We start from the raw sequence: 14,835 nt of genomic DNA, 5'->3' as shown, positions 1-14,835 counted from the left end.
AAGATTAGGTAAGCATGTGCATAGCCAAATAGGACCTCTGCAAACTTCCACCTGGAAAGGGCAACACTCACACATCTTAATCACTGCCCATCAGCAGTGGAAATCTGGTGCTAGTGCTCATTTCTAGAGCCAGAGAGCCTCCCTTCACCAACAGGCAGAGCTTTAGCAGATCTCCTAAAGGCTCTGGAATTGCTAAGTGGCCAGCACTGTGTTCACTACCTTCAAGTTCTCTGTCCTTCATCCTCGCTCATCCAGAGCTGAGTGACAAGCAAGTTACCAAGCCTTAATAATGGTCATGACTTTGGAAGACCCAGAGTATGAGTTCAGCCTCAGGCGTGTGGTGAGTTTATAATGGAAAAGACAGAGCAATAGGGAAAGTCCTTAATACAGTGAGGATGGGTCATCTTAAAATGAGGTGGAGGAGTTCCCGCCATGGCTCAGTGGTTAACGAACCTGACTAGCATCTATGAAGACACGGGTTCAATCCCTGGTCTCGCTCAGTGGGTTAAGGACATTCCTGGGAGCTGTGGTGTAGGTTGCAGACATGGCTCGGATCCCGAGCTGCTGTGGCTATGGTGTAGGCCGGCAACTACAGCTCCAATTGGACCCCTAGCCTGGGAGCTTCCATACGCCGCAGGTGAGGTCCTTAAAAGACAAAAAAAGAAATTTAAGGTAGAAAAAAAAGTGGATGAAATTATCAAAAGCCCAAGAGCCACAGAAGATTTTTTTTTAACACTCCTTCAAATATCCTTTTAAAATGCCTAAAGCACTCTGATTGCATGAATCATTTTACTTGGAGATAAAAGGTATGTTATCAGCAAGTAAAACAGCTTCAAAAGTTTGTTTTTTGCTTTTTATGACCATACCCATGGCATGTTTAAGTTCCCAGGCTAGGAGTTGAATCAGAGCTGCAGCTGCTGACCTACACCACAGCCATAGCCACGCCAGATGCGAGCTGTTCCAAGACCTACACCACAACTCAGGGGAACCAGTGGATCCTTAAGCCACTGAGCAAGGTCAGGGATCCAACCCACATCCTCATGGATACTAGCTGCATTGGTTACCGCTGAGCTACAACAGGAAATCCAAGCCTTCAAAACTTGGTCAGTGAAATAACTAGAGCTGAAGTTTGAGAAGGAAAAATATCAAAGCCAGCTTAAAAAAAAACAAAAAAAAAAAACACAGTTTCAGGAGCTTAAAAAAAGAATAGTTTTAGGAGCTTTCTTGTGGTAGAGCAGGTTAAGAATCCAGCATTGTCGATGCTGTGCTGTGGCTTGGTTCAATCCCTACCCCAGAAACTTCTATACGCCATGGGTGCAGCAAAGAAAAAAACAAATAAATAAATAAAAGTTTTAGTTTCAATGTCAAAATTGAAATAGCAAGAAAGATAAAGATCATGAGCAAAAGCTATTCTGATCCAATAAACAATATTAGTCATTTCCTAGAAAGAGATGACATTGGACCAACCTAATAAGCAAGTTGAACTTTTAATCTAGCTGAACCTGCATGAATGGGGTAGGCAAACAAAAGAAGCAAAGCCAGGTCCAAATGCCAACAGAAAGCTGACAATCTAAAGTGAAATATTTAATTTGCCACTGGAGTGGCCAAAGTTGTTCCAGGCAAGGAGACACACAGAGGACCTATTTATTCTCTCTGAGCACCTGACACACAGCATTAGAAACATCCTCAATAGCAGTACTAACTAAGGAATCTTTTATACTCTGGTTTCTCTTCAGATAGTATAAATCTTTTGCCTTTTACTAACTAAGGAATCTTTTAAAGCACACTTGTCATTGGAGAAAATGTGGGAGTCAAACCATACCTCCAAAAGATAGAAATCCAGGAACTAATAATTTTTATTTTTTTATTTATTTTTAATGTTTTGTTTTGTAGGGCCTCAGGTGCAGCATATGGAAGTTCCCAGGCTAGAGGTCAAATTGGAGCTACAGCTGCCAGCCTACACCACAGCCATAGCAACATAGGCTCGGAATCTCGTCTGCAACCTGTACCACAGCTCACAGCAACACCTGATCCACTGAATGAGGCCAGGGATTAAACCCGAATCCTTATGGATACTAGTTGGGTTCATTACTGCTGAGCCACGACAGGTACTCCAGAACTAAGAATTTTTAAGACAGGCAAAAACAGCAGTAAAGGTACAGAGTCAAGGAGTTCTTGTCATGGCTCAGCAGTTAATGAACCTGACTAGTATCCATGAGGTTTCAGGTTCGATCCCTGGCCTCGATCAGTGGGTTAAGGATCTGGCATTGCCATGATCTATGGTGTAGGTCACAGACTTGGCTCAGATTCCCCCCCCCCCCCCCGAGTTGCTGTGGCTGTGGTGTAGGTTGGCAGCTACAGTTCCAATTCAACCCCTAGCCTGGGAACCTCCATATGCCGCAGGTGCAGCTCTAAAAAAAAAAAAAGACCAAAAAAAAAAAAAAAAAGAAGGTACATAATCAATACAAGGCTAAGAAATCTTTAGGATCCTGATGAGGGAGAAGAGAAAGTAGGAGATTAGAAATGGGGGAAATCTCAGGCTATAAATCTGTTTAGAAAACTATCAAGTTCCTTACAGAGCAAAGCCCCCAACTAACACAGTACTGGGGAATTCAGAACACAAGGGCTAAAGAGGAAATACAAGACATCCTATGGGAGTTCCCTGGTGGTCTAGTGGCTAGGAATTTGCACTTGCACCATTGCCCGGGTTCAATTGCTGGCCTGGGAACTAAGATCCCACATCAAGCTGCTGCATGCCACGGCCAAAAAAAAAAAATTAAACTTTCTTTAAAAAGACATCTCAACATGTAAAAAACCAGGAAATGGATAAAGGGAAAGGAGTAGGCCTTGGAAAATATAAGAATCCTAACTGCCAATACTGCATATGCCTAAAGTCCATACAAAGGACTGGGCTACTTCAAATTGCCACACTCAGGGAGTTGCTGCTGTGATGCAGTGGATTAAGGACCTGGTATAGTCTCAGCAGCTGAGACATAAGTCTCAGCTGCAGCTCGGATTTGATTCCTGGCCGAGGAACTTCCATATGCTGCAGGTGTGGCCAAAAACACCAAACTGCCACACTCAGAAAGAGAAAGCAATTAGTATGATGTTGGAATTCACTTCCCCAGATGAGGGATGTAATTCAAGCATCATAATCAATTTCTTGATAGATTTTTCCCAAATGAGTTTTGAATTTTCAAGTTATGGCCACTGGTCACCTAGCAGAGATCAGCTTCCACCAGTGAAAGGACTGAACCATGGACCTCCTCTTTTTCTTTCTTCTATTTTCTTATCTACCCCCTTCCCTCAAATCACACCACGTCTTTAAGAGAGTAATACCAATGTGGGCCTAAATTATACCTATTGAGTAGAGGGAACATCATTTCTGCTACTATACAAGAAAACTGGTGTTTACATTACAAATTGCAATAATGATAGCAGATTTTATTTGGTTTTTAAATTCTGTGGATGTGGGACTTGTTCTAAGTATTCTGAAGGGCTCTGTTAACCTCCAGGGTTTGGAAATATAGAACACAGGGAAGGCTTGTTACCGGAGTTAACCCAACTGCTGCCAAAGGAGGTATATAATCAGTCAATGTGGAAGGGAACCTCTCAACTGTAGATAATGAAGGAGGAAACTAGACCCTACACACTTGAACGTCCTTCTGGGTGTGATGAAACAGAAGAACAGGAGGTATACACAATCGGAGTCTTGAACTTCTCTGAGAAACAAGGAATTGCCTAGATGGTGGGAGAAAGTTTATCAGTTAATTTTGCAGGATAGGAACAAACAGCTTATAATGTGGGCTTGTCATACATTTGATCAACATCCTGTCCTGCTCCCTTGCACAGGATTCTGGGAGCACCAACAAAACAGCATTCATTCCTAAAGATTGTAAGGGACTGATCTAGCAATCTGGTTGGTTCACAGTAGATACACAGAAAGAACACAACCACTGGTGAGACAAGCCCATGAAGGTGCAGTAGGGCCTTCCTGATTTCTTCCACACAGCACAGAAATAAAAACCAAAATATGAGCAAAAGAGTTAGGAACCCTAACAAAACTCCAGGCACCTCTGATCCTCCCCCACTTTCCCTCGCTTCCGCTACCAAAGAAAAAATACCAACGGTGAAGCTCAAGAAAACTCATCCTAGGAGCTAGAGACCTGATGGCTCCTTGGGACGCCCTCCTTTGGAAAACTCACTTTTTCCCACTGGTTTATCCATGGGAGCCACTCCTTTTACTACTATAGCATTCCGTGCATATTCTCCTCTTAAGCTACTCCTTTGGGAAGATGGAAGAGGAAGGATGTGGACTCTGAAAAAGGGGTGATAAGACATAAAACATTTCCTTTTTTACTGGGCTGCCCTAGTAAACTGAGTTGTGCGAAGAGAAGTAACTCGAAATCCTTTGAACTTATTTCCGGGAGACAATCCGGGTGGTGGAAACGCGAAATGGAAATTCAATTTATCACAGCCTCCTAAGTGGCAAACGCGTCGCCTGCACACCTCATAGATAACCTGGAGGCGGGTACGATCACTATCCGCACTTACAGAGAAAACCGGGGATCGGAAAGGCGGAACTATCTCATCCAGGGAACCGAACTCGTAAGGCGAGGCTCTGAAGTTCCCCAGTCTCTCGTGAGCCAGGAGCACACTAGGCTGACGCGGCTGCCTTCCGCGCGGAGCACAGCCGAAACTACGGCCCTCACCCACGGCGAGACACACTGACCTGAGGGCGCAAGGGCAGAGAGGGACTGGGCCAGACAGGTCAGACGCTCCGGCCTGGAGTCCTAAACGAAGAGGCGAGTGAGAAGGACTCCTAGGTATCTTTTGGGTGGTCTGGCTCCGGCCGCTTCCGCCCGCCAATGAAATCAAACCTCCCGCGCCGGAAGGGGCGGGGCTAGGAGGGGGCGGGGCCCGGCGGGGGCGCGGTCGCGCTCTGAGCTGGAAAGGCTGGGCAGGAAGTGGGATGGCTGAGTGGCCTCAGGGGCTGCTGAGGGGTGACTTAAAGCCTTGGTTTGTTTTTTGGTTTTTTTTTTGTCTTTTTTGTTGTTGTTGTTGTTGTTGTTGCTATTTCTTGGGCCGCTCCCGAGGCATATGGAGGTTCCCAGGCTAGGGGTCTAATCGGAGCTGTAGCCGATGGCCTACGCCAGAGCCATAGCAACGCGGGATCTGAGCCTCATCTGCAACCTACACCACAGCTCACGGCAACGCCGGATCCATAACCCACTGAGCAAGGGCAGGGACCGAACCCGCAACCTCATGGTTTCTAGTCGGATTCGTTAACCACTGCGCCACGACGGGAACTCCTAAAGGCTTGGTTTTAAAGCTAGAGTACAGCCTATGAGGAAGCGTGTGAAGATTTTCCTGGTGCCGTGGACACACAAAGTTTACACATAAACTTAAGTTCTGTTTCCTAAAATTGATCTGCAGTGAAGTCACTAGTAGCCAGAGTTCTTGTCTTCGTCCTCCCCTTGCCGAGTGAACCTTCTCCCATCCAACAAAGGATAAGCATACCTCTCCCCTCTCCAGATCTTACTAAAATGTGTTACCATGAGGAATAAAAACCCCAGGGGCCAAATTGTCCATTAGGTAACTCAAGGTACCAGAAACACCAACCATCAGGGTAGAAGTCCCAGTAGGTTTCACTCTTTGCTCATTATTTATGCGAATTTCATCAGCTGTAAGTGTAATAATAATCGCTCCAGAAGGAAAAAATTTAAAAATTATAACAAGAGGAAAGAAAATACTAAGTATAAGGTTGTATAAGTATTTTTTAAATACTTTTTTTTTTTTTTTTGCTTTTTAGGGCCACACCAAAGGCACATGGAAGTTCCCGGGCTAGGGGTCTAATCAGAGCTATAGCCACCAGCCTACACCACAGCCACAGCATTACGCAATCCGAGCAGTGTGGGCAACCTACACCACAGCTCACAGAAACGCTGGATCCTTAATCCCCTGAACAAGCCCAGAGATCCAACCCCTATCCTCATGGATCCTAGTTGGGTTCGTTAACCTCTGAGCCATGAAGGGAACTCCCAAACTATATTTTTTAAAGCAGTTAGGTTCACAGCAAATTTGACTGGAAGGTACAGATATTCCTCCTAAACTCTCTGCCCCTACCGCGAGCATAGCCTCCCCCATTATCAATACCCCCCACATCTGTTACAACTGATGGACCTACATTATCACCCAAAGAATTACCATAAGTGTTCCCATACATTTTATGGATTTAGACATGTATAATGACATGTCTCCACCATTATAGTGTCATACAGAGTAATTTCACTGCCCTGAAAATATTCTACCTTGCCTATCTGTTAAGTGGAATAGTGTTACATATGTATTTTTATTGCAATGAAACACACTGGATAAAGGATTTTCAAGCAAAAAACAAAAATTATACTAAGATAACATTCTGTGAAATGGAAATATGAGAAAGGAGGGGAAACCAGCAAGTTAAAAAAGAAATTGTGTATTTTGTTTGTTTTTTATGTCCGCATCTTTGGCATATAGACGTTCCCGGGCTAAGGGTTAAATAGGAGCCACAGCTGTCCACCTAGGCCATAGCCACAGCCACACCATGCCAGATCCTAGCCAGATCTGCAACCTACACTGAAGGTCAGGGCAACACCAGATCCATTAACCCACTGAGCCAGGCCAGGGATCAAGCCATCTTCCTCGTGGATAGCAGTCAGGTTCTTAACCCACTGAGCCACAACATTAACTCCTGTTTGTGTATATTTTTATTGGATGATACTGGGGATCAAATCATTTCCGTATTTCCAATCCACTGAATATCTTTAAAGGAGGTAGTTCTTTACTTTCAAGAGGTTTGCAATAATCAGCCTTCCAGAAAATTACAATAATCCAAAAATTACCACCGTTGTGACTATTCAAAATTACGAGGAGATGGTACATTGTGAGAAGCCTTCCGATGTTTACAGCTCCATCTCCAGCTTTATGAAAATACAGTTGAAATGAAAATGGCTGGGTTTTGAAGATGACACAGCTCTAAAAACCTTGGAAGCAGTGCAAAGGAAGCTTTGTGCAACTTTTGGAGAGAATCAGGCTTAGCAAGACCTCAGCGGTTCCCTAGTTAGTCCTTAAACTGCCCTGGCCTCCCACCTGAGCTAAACCAGCAATCTCTGTGGTCAAGTAAGCACAGAGTGGTTCCTCTCTTGCCCACTCCTTGTGCTGGCCATGCGTGAACAATAGCATTGGTATTGGAAAGATGGCAGAGGAAGGGCGAAGAAAAAAATACTTTTTGTTCCATAAAAACCACCTGAAAAACAAGGCGGTCCCCAGGCTAAGCAGGCTCTTTTGCAAAAGAAGGAGCAGAGAAAAGGAAAAGAGCTCAAGTGTAAGCAACTAGAATGCTCCCTACATGATTCCTGGCAGTAACTACTAGAAGGGAAACCTCATGGATAGGAAGTGCCAGATAAATATTCTCTGGCCTTTGTGGTATGCATCCAAAGGATTAATGGGGTGAGTTTACTGGTGCCGAAGACCATTGCAAGACTTCATCTAAGATTTTCAGTGGTGCCATTGTGCAAGTAACCCATCAAACTCTGAAAATGCTTCTTCCAGTGGAACCTAATGTGACCTGGGGATTTCCAAACTGAAATCTTTTGGGGAACTTTTCTTGAAACATGGACAAGCCAAAGTCAAGAATAAAATCATTCCTCTGACAAAAAACCCAGTAACTGAAGAGGATCTGGGGAAATTTGGTGTCATTTGCTTGGAAGACCTCATTCATCAAATTGCCTTCCTGGGCAAGAATTTTTAGGCAGTCTCAGGGTTCTTGCGCCCTTTCCAACTCTCAGTGGCTGGTCACGCCACCAGGGACAGAGTGGGCTTCCTCAAGGTGGTGGGTTCCCCTGGCTATGAGATGAACAGGTCAATCAGCTCATCCAACAGCTGAACCAAACCCCAGACTATCTGAAAGCAGAGTGCATTGGACATGTGTTTTTTGGTGTATTTTGTTTGTTTGCTTGTTTTTGTGTGTCTTTTTGCCGTTTCTTGGGCCCCTCCCACAGCATATGGAAGTTCCCAGGCTAGGGGTCAAATTGGAGCTGTAGTCACCAGCCTACACCAGAGTCACAGTAATGCAGGATCCGAGCCGCATCTGCAACCTACGCCACAGCTCACAGCAATGCCAGATCCTTAACCCACTGAGTGAGGCCAGGGATCGAACCTGCAACCTCATGATTCCTAGTCAGATTCGTTGATCACTGAGCCACGACGGGAATTCCTGGACATGTGTTTTTGTTTGGGGAATTGTTATCCAATATCTTCAAAGGATGTTATTTTCTCCTGTATCTTCAGAAACTGGAGGGGAAGGGTCAGGGAAAAGATGATGATGTTCATGGCAGGCACTTTTCATCCTACCCAAGTTCCAAGGAAGAGTTCCTGTATGTTTTCGGCATTGGTCACCATCCACCTCTGAAACCAGCAAAGGACTCATGCCATGGAGGAGGGAGTCCTGCTTTGTCACATCTTCTGTTCTGGGGTTTAATGTTGGTGAATGAATACAAGACAGCAGTGGACCAACCCCAGGGGCATACTTGAACCTGGGTTTCCTAGGGACTTGTTTTGCAAAAAAAAAAAAAAATTTGAAATTCAATTAGAAAGAACATAAAAGCAGTGCTCTCTGCTGTGATGAGTCCACGTTCTAATTTCAGGGACAGCTTTGTGAACTCTCAGGCTTGACTGGCTCTAAGTGTACCTGGTGGCTTTTTCTTGCCTGCACCTCACTTAATATTTTCTCTAGCTCAAGAGTTTAACCTGTTCTTGGATCCACAACAAGCGATGGACACTTTCTCCAGAAAAATATGCAGAAACTCCAGCTTTCTCTTGAAAGTTTGGGGTGTTCATATACCCTACTTGGGAATCGTGCACCTTATGTAAAGAAGTCCTGTGCTATCGGCGTTGGTCACCCAGACCCTGACCTTGCTAGTCTCTTCTGGTTCTGTGCCCTGCGGAAGACCAAAGCTTACCAAGGTAGTTTCCCTTCACGCCAAGTGTGTGTTTCCTATTAAGAACCCGATGGTTGGAGTTCCCATCCTGGCTCAGTGGTTAACGAATCCGACTAGGAACCATGAGGTTGCAGGTTCGATCCCTGGCCTTGCTCAGTGGGTCAAGGATCCGGCGTTGCCATGAGCTGTGGTGCAGGTTGCAGACGTGGCTCAGATCCCACGTTGCTGTGGCTGTGGTGTAGGCCAGCGGCCACAGCTCCGATTGACCCCTAGCCTGGGAACCGCCATATGCCGCAGGATCAGCTCTAGAAAAGACAAAAAGAGAAGAAAAAAAAAAAAAGAGCCCGATGGTAGATTGCTGAGTCTTTGCACCAACTGTGACTCAGGGAAATGCCCACCATTTAGTTGTGCTGGGTTCAAGATGAAATTTTCTGCTTGATCAGTTTTTTTTTTTTGTCTTTTTGCCTTTTCTAGGGCCACTCCCACGGCATATGGAGGTTCCCAGGCTAGGGGTCCAATCAGAGCTGTAGCCACTGGCCTATGCCAGAGCCACAATGACGAGGGATCTAAGCTGTGGCTGCAGCCTACACCACAGCTCATGGCAACACCAGATCCTTAACCCACTGAGCGAAGCCAGGGATGGAACCCGCAACCTCATAGTTTCTAGTTGGATTCGTTAACAACTGAGCCACAGTCTTTTTCTTAAAACCCAAAACAGGAAAGAGGGAACCATTTCCTTAGTTGGGCATGGATGAAATTAGCCCTATTTATGCCTCAGGCAAAGAGTTCAATGGACCCTTTCCTTATATAGTTTAGAATCCAGAAGTATTGCCTTGTACCTTGCAGGTAATGATGTAGACCAATGCTAGGGCTCCTGGTGATGTTAGACCTAAAAAGGGAGAGTCTGATCCTGCTTGTGTTTGTCATCAGTGTCCACTCCTAAAAGGGCCTTCCATCTACTCCTGTCACTCACTGAGTTGCCCCAACTTGCCATCTCAGCCATTGGTGAGGGTATGCCAGGCCCAGCTTGAGAGCTGAAAATATGCTTAACTGTTGTGTCCCCTGGTCCTTTAAGATCAGCTCTGCTGGGGAGTTCCTGGCGTGGCTCAGTGGTTAACGAGTCTGACTAGGAACCATGAGGACATGGGTTCAATCCCTGGCCTTGCTCAGTGGGTTAAGGATCCGGCTTTGCCGTGAGCTGTGGTGTAGTTCGAAGACTCGGCTTGGAGCTGGCATTGTTGTGGCTGTGGCGTAGGCCCATGGCTACAGCTCCAATTAGACCCCTAGCCTGGGAACTTCCATATGCTGCAGGAGCAGCACTAGAAAAGGCAAAATGACAAAAAAAAAAAAAAGATCAGCTCTGTTGTCATTGTGGTTCATGGGGTGCTCAAACACAGCTGTAGCATTGAGTTGGAGGTATTAATAGCGCCATAAAATGTGCCAGATTATGAGGTAATTAACTTGATTGGCTCAAGAGTTCATCTGCCAGGATTAGATCCTACAGATGTTACTCTCATACTGAAGCATTGAGAAATCAGATTAATTTAAAATGATATATCAGGAGTTTCAGCTGGGGCACAGTGGGTTAAGACTCTAACTGCAGCTGCTCAGGTCCCTGTGGAAGTAGGGGTTCAATCCCCAGCCTGGTGCAGTGGGTTGAAGGATTGTGCATTGCCACAGCTATAGTGTAGGCTGCATTTGTGGCTTGGACTCAGTCTCTGGCCTGGGATCTTCCATTTGTCATGAGTGTGGCCATAAAAATTGTTTTAAAAACTGAAATAAAATGATGGGAAGTTCACTTTGTGGTGTAATGGAAGTGAATCCAGCTGGTATCCATGAGAATGAGGGTTTGATCTCTGGCCTCACTCACTGGGTGGAGGATCCATGTTACCATCAGCTGTGGTGTAGGTTACAGATGCTGCTCAGATCCCGAGTTGCTGTGGCATAGGCTGGCAGCTGTAGCTCCAATTCAACCCCTATTCTGGAATTCCATATGCCACTGATGCAGCCCTAAAAAAAATTAAATTAAATTAAATTAAATTAAAAAATGATGTATCAAAATGTCATAGGAAAAGAGCAGTTGTGAATGTGGAAACAGGGTTAATATCCCCAATCTGTCTTATACTTAATATGGGAATGTTTCCACTCTCATTTGTAAATCGGGGCTAGTATAGTCTAGTCTGTCTCAAATGGTTAAGAGTACTAGGCAAAATAACAGTTTTTAACTTAGAATTTTATATAAATAAAGGAGGTGATAATTTTTTTTAATTATGACCAGAAAATGTAGATATCTACTTAGAGTTTTTCAAAATTATGTTGAAAGTAGATATTCAAAACAGTTTGAGGAGTTCCCTTTGTGGCTCAGTGGTTAATGAACCCGACTAGGATCCATGAGGATGCAGGTTCAATCCCTGGCCTTGCTCAATGAGTTAAGTATCTGACTTTGCCATGAGCTGTGGTGTAGGTCGAAGATATGGCTCAGATCCCTATGGCTCCGATTCGACCCCTAGCCTGAGAACTTCCATATGTCACAAGTGCAGCCCTGAAAAGCAAAAAGAAAAGAAAAGAAAAACAGTTTGAGTATTGCAGAACTAAGGAGGGTAATTATGCTACAAAAGGAAACAGTTGAGTGCAGGCAGGCTGGGCTCTGAGCTGTGGGGCCTGACCTGAAAGAAGTGCCTGCCCCTCTGTGAACCTGTTTCCTCAAATGGACAACAAGGAACTTAGCTATGATTTTTTTTTTCTTTTTGCCTTTTCTAGGGCCACTCCTGTGGCATATGGAGTTCCCAGGCTAGGGGTCTAATTGGAGCTGTAGCCACCGGCCTACGCCAGAGCCACAGCAACACGGGATCTGAGCCACATCTGCAACCTACACCACAGCTCACAGCAACACCGGATCCTTAACCCACTGAGCAAGGCCAGGGATCAAACCTGCAACCTCATGGTTCCTAGTCAGATTTGTTAACCACTGCACCACACCGGGAACTCCTGATTCTTTTGCTCTCTGTTTCTTGAGTCACTAACTGGGTGGGTCAGGCCATTTGGGATGTAACAGCTCTACCAATAATAACACTATTAGCAGCAATCATAAAAACCCTCCACAACTTTTGGAACAATTAATGTGCACTTACATACATCGTCTCTGTAACCAAATGTCTGCCCTTCACACACATGGTGATTTGTGCTATTCATTCTTTCATCAGTCACCAGTGTCTCTATCCTCTGCCTCACTCTATTCAGGGCAATGCCGGAGAAAGGAAGAAAAGAAATATGGCTTCTTCTAATCGAGGAAGCTCAAAGACAGAATAGCCAGATCCATAGACCACAGACTCTCATAAAGAGCCAAACAGAACCATAAAATACAGGTGCCCTTCAGCCGTGCTGGTTCGAGTTCCAAATGGGGGGCAACTATTTCTGACTCAGGGGATTGAAGTACTTTGTACTGGAGTTAGGCCTTGGGAAAAAAAAATTGAAAAATTTGACAAGAGAAGAGCATTCCTCAGATGAGGAGGCTCTGTGTGCCTAAGTGCAGAGGCAAGAAAACACAAGTCTCCTGGGAGAAAGGAATGCTGGGTGGAGCACAGGAGATGGGGTGTGCTGGAAAGGAAGAGCCAGTAATCTGGGAACATTTCGTGAATGGCCCGTGTGCAAGGCTAGTGTTGAGAGGGGTGTTGACCAGGAAAAGGAAATGAGCAGTGGTGCGTTTCAGAGAAAGCCCAGACAGCCACTCTGCCCGCATAGAACCCGAGGCTGGTAAAGCAGAATGAGAGCTGTGCTTCTCTGGTGGTGGAATGAATGCCTGAATGTCAGCAGTTATTTGTGTCTGAGTCATCTGTGGGGATGGGAAGCCAAGGCTTCAGTCCGTTCACAGCAGTACTATGTCCCCTGTGGGGCCATTCAAGTTAGCATGCCTCAGGCTACAAACCATGCCTGGGAAGACACAAAATTAGTTTGGGGCCATAGTCCTGCTAGAAAGAGTTACCTCCAAAACACTTATTAAAAATACTTCAAGGAGTTCCCTTGGTGGCGCAGTGGTTCACGAATCTGACTAGGAACTATGAGGTTTCAGGTTCGATCCCTGGCCTCGCTCAGTGGGTTAAGGATCCGGCGTTCCCATGAGCTGTGGTCTAGTTTGCAGACGAGGCTCGGATCCCGCGTTGTTGTGGCTCTGGTGTAGGCTGGTGGCTACAGCTTCAATTCGACCCCTAGCCTGGAAACCTCCATATGCTGCGGGTGTGGCCCTAGAAAAGGCAAAAAGACAAAAAAAATAAATTAAAAAATAAAAATAAATAAAAATACTTCAGGAATTTGAATTTGAAAACTACGTTGGGAGTTTGTTAAGTTTCCTAATTTTGATAATTAAATTGTCATTGTGTAAGGAAATGTTCTTGTCTTTAGGAAAACACAGAGGGGGACAGGAGAAGGATGGTGATGATAGTCTCAAATGTAGAATTAGTGAATCTGGAGTTCCCGTCATGGCTCAGTGGTTAATGAATCCGACTAGGAACCATGAGGTTGTGGGTTCGATCCCTGCCCCTGCTCAGTGGGTTGAGGATCTGGTGTTGCTGTGAGCTGTGGCTCGGATCTGGTGTTGCTGTGGCTCTGGTGTAGGCCAGTGGCTGCAGCTCCGATTAGACCCCTAGCCTGGGAACCTCCATATGCTGCGGGAGGGGCCCAAGAAACGGCAAAAAGACCAAAAAAAAAAAAAAAATAGGGAGTTCCCGTCGTGGCGCAGTGGTTAACGAATCCGACTAGGAACCATGAGGTTGCGGGTTCGGTCCCTGCCCTTGCTCAGTAGGTTGCCGTTTATTTTATATGTTTATTTATATATGTACCACTGTTCTTCTTTATCCATTTTTCCATTGACGGACACTTGGCTTGCTTCCATACCTTGGCTATTATAAATAGTGATGCTATATATAGAAAAACAGAAACAGACTCACAGATAGAGAAATCAAACCAGTGATTAACTAGTGGGGAGAGGGAAGGAGGGAGGGGCAAGATAGGATATAGAATTAAGAGAGACAAACTCTTTTTACTATAGAATTAAGAGATACATACTTTTTTGGAGTTCCCATCATGGTGCAGTGGAAACAAATCCGACTAGGAATCATGAGGTTGCAGGTTCAATCCCTGGCCTCGCTCAGTGGGTTAAAGATCTGGCGTTGCCATGAGCTGTGGTGTAGGTTGCAGATGAGGCTCGGATCCTGTGTTGCTGCAGCTTCGATGTAAGCTGGGAGCTGTAGCTCCCATTGGACCCCTGGCTTGGGAACTTCCACATGCTGCTAGTGTGGCCCTGAAAAAAAAAGATTTGTTTGTACCCGAGGAGGGTGATCTGCGGGCTCTGGTTACTGTAGAAGATGATGCTCCAGATGACCTTCTTCTGGTGGTCGTGGCTATCAGGACCACACAGTGCTGCAGCTGAATTGAAGCAGGAAGACAATGCAAGATCACTTCTTCCTTGGCAGGTGTGCATGTTCATTCATTTGCATGTCATTAAAATGTACTGAGTTGTTGGAGTTCCCGTCGCGGCTCAGTGGTTAATGAATCTGACTAGCATCTATGAGGATGCAGGTCCGACCCCTGGCCTGGCTCAGTGGGTTAAGGATCCGGCGTTGCCGTGAGCTGTGGTATAAGTCGCAGACACGGCTCGGATCCCGTGTTGCTGTGGCTCTGGCGTAGGCCGGTGGCTGCAGCTCCGATTCGACCCCTAGCCTGGGAACCCCCATATGTCACCGGAGTGGCCCTAGAAAAGGCAAAAAGACGACAAAAAAAAAATACTGCAACAGAACAAAGGGTGGGGAAAAAAATGTATACATGTAAGGATAACTTGATCCCCTTGCTGTACAGTGGG

At 45.5% G+C, this 14,835-nt stretch overlaps 1 protein-coding gene and 1 pseudogene across 1 annotated transcript in view; one reads left to right on the top strand and one right to left on the bottom strand.

The window, feature by feature from the left end:
* The window catches only part of MELK (maternal embryonic leucine zipper kinase), a 97,644-nt gene extending 92,788 nt beyond the window's left edge, over positions 1–4,856 (bottom strand). Inside the window, exon 1 of the mRNA XM_047767935.1 lies at positions 4,733–4,856. The gene's annotated coding sequence lies outside the window, so the exon portion shown is untranslated. The remainder of the gene's footprint in view (positions 1–4,732) is intronic.
* On the top strand, positions 290–14,406 carry LOC125120837 (60S ribosomal protein L7-like 1; annotated as a pseudogene).
* Positions 14,407–14,835: the final 429 nt, after the last annotated feature.

This window comes from Phacochoerus africanus, chromosome 2, assembly GCF_016906955.1.
Source record: "Phacochoerus africanus isolate WHEZ1 chromosome 2, ROS_Pafr_v1, whole genome shotgun sequence".
In the NCBI taxonomy this organism is placed as follows: Eukaryota; Metazoa; Chordata; class Mammalia; order Artiodactyla; family Suidae; genus Phacochoerus; species Phacochoerus africanus.
This window is presented reverse-complemented; position numbering and strand designations above follow the sequence as displayed.